Raw genomic sequence first — 6000 nt, 5'->3', positions numbered from 1 at the left:
ACTCGCGAAATTGCGCGCATTTACCGCTTGTAAACTGTTGTAAGATGAATTTTTGAGAATTTCAGAAATGGTAAAATAAAAGCCCTCTCCCTTTTTACCAAAATCCGATATTTGTTTCCTTTCTGTTAAATTCCACTATTTTCGTGTTTCTGGCCTCAAACCACATTTATTCTTTCCCTTTGCTACAATGCAATTTTTGATAAAAGTCCAATTGAATTAAAAAAACCGTTGCACCGCTTCAAACGTGAAATAAATGTAACTGACTAAGACTAATTTCTACCCTAATTTCATTTTCAACTATACATTTTTTCCGCGTGTTTTATTTTTTCAAGACATATGCAACTACTATGACCCCTTAAATAGTAAATATTTAAAAAAAAAACAAAAAAACACATAGACAGAAAAACTTCGGAAGCATGACCTCATATAATAATTGGGAACTATATTCCACGAACCACGAACAAAGGGTGGTATGAAAGCCATCTGTATACTGTGCACATATATATATTATTAATAAAGTTTATTTGCAATTAACTACGGATTCCAAGTTTCTTCTCCTCGGCGATCACTGCTATAATTATTTAAAGAGTCTCTGTACATAATAGCAGGGTTATCTTAGTATAGATGATTGTCCTCTCTCCGAGTACTTATGAAAATCATGTACAAGTTTTAAACTGTCTACGATATATGATAAATTTTGTAGTTACTGATGTATTTTATTTTTGATAATCTCGCCTGAAGCTGATACCATACTGACACAATTTTAATCACAATCTTTTTGTTCTTTTTAATCAGCTTATTTTTACCTTTTAATTTTACAAGCTATAGGCTTTGGGATATTTCCAAACTGCAGCTTGTTTTACAGAGTACAGAGTATATATGAAAAACCCTATTGTTAGTAATGGAAAGAAAACTAAGCTTTTATATTAAGAAGATAGCTAATAGTATTTAAAATTAGGATTAAAGCAAAATTCAATTCATGCTTCCCATTTGTTCCTTAGAAACAGTTTTAGATTGAGTCCTTTTGATTATTGAGGCGTTGTTGAAGGTTGCGTACGTAATGATATTATAAGAATCCTGGTATCTTTGCTTATTTTATGGTTAATAAAATCATAAAGAGGATTCCAATATTAAGGTGCGAAATTTCCTTTCCACAAACTGACCTTGAAACCCAGAAAAAACAAATTAGTATGTAACTAGTTGGTGAGACCGACATTTACTAAGATCTACCTTCGTACTACATGACTGATTATAATCGAATAATGTAAACACAAATATATGATAAAACAAATTGAACGAGGACGAAAAGATAAAGAACTGATGTTCAAAGTTTATAGATAGTTAGAAATCAAAATTCAATGTTCAATAAAGACGATACAGATGAGTTCTATCGTCTTTATTACATATTGTTTTTAGAAGTCTCATAAAATACTTGTAATTGTTTTATAATTGTAGAAAGAATAAAAGTGCTTAAAGTGCTTATGTAAAAAATCTAGAAACAATCGTTTACGATTAAACTTGCAAAGGACACGGACCTATCATTTCTTTTTACTTTTTACAATCCGTTTTTTAGACTAATTAAAAAAAAAGAGGATGTGGTATGATTGCCAATGAGACAACTGCCCACAAGAGACCAAAATGACACAGACATTTAACCTGTTTTTGTATTGTTATGAGTTACAATTTATGACAAAAATAAGCAAAGACCCATCGAAACAACATCTGATAAACAAATTTAATAATACTTTTAGATATTTGGATGATATTTTGGCTCTCAATAATGACGACTTCAGTATGTATATTAATGAAATTTATCCTGTTGAACTTTCTTTAAATAAAGCTAATACTAACAATGACCACTGCCCTTTTCTCGATCTTGATATTTATATCACTAATGGAAAGCTGAATACTAAAATTTATGATAAAAGGGATGATTTTTCATTTCCTATCGTTAATTATCCGTTTTTAGATGGTGACGTTCCCTTGTCACCATCTTACGGTGTTTATATATCTCAACTTGTACGATTCGCTCGTGTATGTAACAATGTTTTAGACTTTAACGAGAGAAATTTATGTATTACTGAAAAATTATTACACCAGGGTTTTCGATATCACAAACTAGTCAAAACATTTACTAAATTTTATCATCGGTATAAAGACATCATTCGTAAATATAGCTCAACATGCAGACTTCTAATACGTTCAGGTATTTCACATCCAATTTTTTATGGAAATATTCTTTATAAAGCACAAAGGCGTCAGTATTCACCTCAGAAACTTACAAAACCTTTGAATAGACTTATTAAGAAGGGATATAATTACGATACTATTGTCAAGTCATTAAAGATTGCATATTTTGGCGTTAATATTGAGTCACTGATAAGGTCTTTGCATCGGAACTAAACACATTTATTCTAAAAACAGTTGTTGGCATGACACGGGTTATGTTCTCTTCATATATGTTATGATGGTATGATACTAAACCCCTAACGGGAAGGATTGTGCCTGATGTTCATATGATGAAATCATAATCTTTCAGTCAGTTTAATTGAAGTTTGGAGCCGGCATGTCAGTTAACTGCTAGTAGTCTGTTGTTATTTATGTATTATTGTCATTTTGTTTATTTTCTTTGGTTACATCTTCTGACATCAGACTCGGACTTCTCTTGAACTGAATTTTAATGTGCGTATTGTTATGCGTTTACTTTTTACATTGGTTAGAGGTATAGGGGGAGGGTTGAGATCTCACAAACATGTTTAACCCCGCCGCAATTTTGCGCCTGTCCCAAGTCAGGAGCCTCTGGCCTTTGTTAGTCTTGTATTATTTTAATTTGAGTTTCTTGTGTACAATTTGGAAATTAGTATGGCGTTCATTATCACTAAACTAGTATATATTTGTTGAGGGACCAGCTGAAGGACGCCTCCGGGTGCAGGAATTTCTCGCTACATTGAAGACCTGTTGGTGACCCTCTGCTGTTGTTTTTTATTTGGTCGGGTTGTTGTCTCTTTGACACATTCTCCATTTCCATTCTCAATTCTATTAACAACTATAGGTCACCGTACAGCCTTCAACTTTTTTTTAAATGAATGCATTTTTAAGGGTATACGATACAGTTTTTATCCCGAATCTACATTTTGATAAAATTTTCATATAGACTATTTTTTACCTGATTAAATCAAATATGTAATAAAAAATATACCTTCATGTGGTACTTTTTGAGTAAAATCTGGTCGAAATTTGTATATTTGCTCAAAATTCGGATTTGCGGCCGTATTTTCTCTTTCGAAAGAAAATCATAACTTTTATGTTTTAAAGGATAAACACAAATTGTTTTTTGTTAAATAATTTGTAATTTCTGTAATTTATAAGTACCCTAAAAATTTCATTTTTCATTCAGAAATAGCTCATGTTTATCAAATGTTTATGAATGCAGAAAAAACCATCATGTTTTGCTGTATATTTATCAAGTTAAAAAAAATTGCACTATTTACGTTTTCATGAAAATTGGCAAACATTATCTTCTCGTGTTATCAAATCACATGGCATTTTTAAACAGAGGAGTCCATAAACTCGTTTTTAAGTTAAATAAGTTTGAATGATAAAAATCAGTCGAAAACTGAATCTTTTCCCGATAAGTCTTAGTTTGGCGTCGTGAATATAACAGTGTACGTTAGCAACGTCATTACCTCCCCTGTAACTATATCGTATGCCGAGGAGCGATCATATTTAACATTGCCAAAAGAATTCGCATGTTACGCGCTCTGAATTTTCTATAAACATTTTCTCGTTTTAAAAAACAGATTTTCTAATAGTTATAAGGAATTTGTTGGAATTTTTACATGAACAAGTGTGTAAAACAAAAACACTTGACTAATGCTACGACATCGTAAAACTGTTTTAATTTGTGCTTTAGTGATGAGTATTGTGTAGATGAAGTTATACGCCTTTCGTGGAAAATAATGAGCCTGCAATCTTCGTAGTGGTATCCTTATGTTAAAATCATAATGGGCACTGTAATATTTTAAAACGGAGACAATGACCATGAAACTAAGCAGAAAATCTAGCATCCACATAAAACCAACACGATGAATGTATCTATAATAGACCTCCGGATGTTAAATGACACAACGTAAAAGAGAGATTGACCTACACACAACTTGTCAGGCATTTATTGTATATTGCAAATAAAGGCATGTGATAGCTAAAATCATGAACAGATATGATTGAATAAAACATTTAAATTATGTTTGAGATTAATAAATCGGTTGATGATTACGAATCAGTTAGAATGTATTATATAGTTATCATGGTGATAGGTCTTCATTTGAACAAAGATATAAAACAGGGAATATCATAATGACACATTAAAAACAAAACATGCTAAGAAACCTCGTTTTTAATTTTGTTTTTAATAGAAAAAAACATAATTGCATCGAATAATGTCAAATATACATTTACGATTAAACCTGTCTTTTTCATTGGACATATGCAACCTTGACGAAATTTTTCAATTTGCTCTTTTTGTAAAAGTTCTGAAATCAACACAAACTTCCACTGAGATCATGACTTTTCTTAAGGATCATCTTTGTTATATCTTTTTTTTATCTGATTGCGTATTTTGCCAAAATATGTAATAAACATGTAGAAAATTTTCACTTCGTTGACCATTTAGATTTTTTTGTTTACATTTTGTTATGGAAATAGTTTTAATTGGTATCTCATAGATTATGAATCCACAGTAGATACAACAAGAATACCTACATTTATTTTTAGGTTTTGTCAGATGTGTTTTCTATAACCACGAAATATATTTCCATTGAAATTTCAAACCGTTCAGTCATTATTTAGGATATCACATTTATATCCAGGACATGACATAACAGTTATTAAAAAAATACATTACCACAGTTTTCCGTTGACGCTGGATTTTGTAAATTGGACAGTAAATTTATGTCAACAATAAACGTTTTCGAATTCATCGGTCTTTTGATTTGAAATATACAGCATCCACAAACAGTTCTGTGAACAATTTTCTCATTTTCCAAGGATGCAGGCTTATGTTTCTCGTTTAGATTTAAACCAACTGGGTTATAGCGGAAAGTTGAACAAAAGACTTATGTCAGTTAAATTAATTGTTCTCGAGAAATTTATATTGATGGCCTTAGCAGACAATCAAGACTACAAAATGAAGTCATCAAGAAGAAGAGAATAATAAGTCCTGGTGACAATGTCGTTTGTTTATTAATAAAAGTCCCACAACTGAAGTGATACTTTGTTTGATCATTTGTTTAATGCACATGCATTCATTTAGAATTTGGACATTTGAGGTTTTATATCAAATTTTCAAGCAAATAGTTTAAATTGATGGCATAACCTGTTCTTTTGATTATTTTGATTGTAAACCTGACATAATATTGCAGATTCTTTATAAATATGGGATCAAAATCGTCGGGTGAAGACAATTTACTTTATGAAAGAGAGCAATCCAAAGAATTCAGAATTACTGACAGCACCAGCTCGAATAAAAACATCAGAAAAGATTCTGGTATTTATAATTAAATGACTTACTTTAAATTCAATGATTTAGTTTGGTGGAGCATTTTTATTGTAAAACTATATTTGGATATTATTAAATAAAGAAAAATATAACACGATCGAGGGTTTTGTAGTACAATATGATTTTGTCGTATCCTACACACTAATGAAATGATATGTATATATGATGATATAATTGATTGAGTAACACCATTCTGATTGTCTTATCTTACGATTAAAAAAAGGTAACAGTAGTATGCATCTTTTAGAAAGCCAATAACCGATTCAGAACAGAAAAAAAAAACGAATCTTGCTAACAAATCAAAACCGAGAGAAACACATCAACTATAACAAAAAAAAAACGAACGCCAACTCTGAATTGCAGCAATAACAAACGCCAAACATATATAGACACGGATTAATTGATTGAAACTTCTTGTATTCCTGTTTTGGTACAGGACATTT

This window comes from Mytilus edulis, chromosome 12 (assembly GCF_963676685.1).
Source record: "Mytilus edulis chromosome 12, xbMytEdul2.2, whole genome shotgun sequence".
Classification (NCBI taxonomy): Eukaryota; Metazoa; Mollusca; class Bivalvia; order Mytilida; family Mytilidae; genus Mytilus; species Mytilus edulis.
This window is presented reverse-complemented; position numbering follows the sequence as displayed.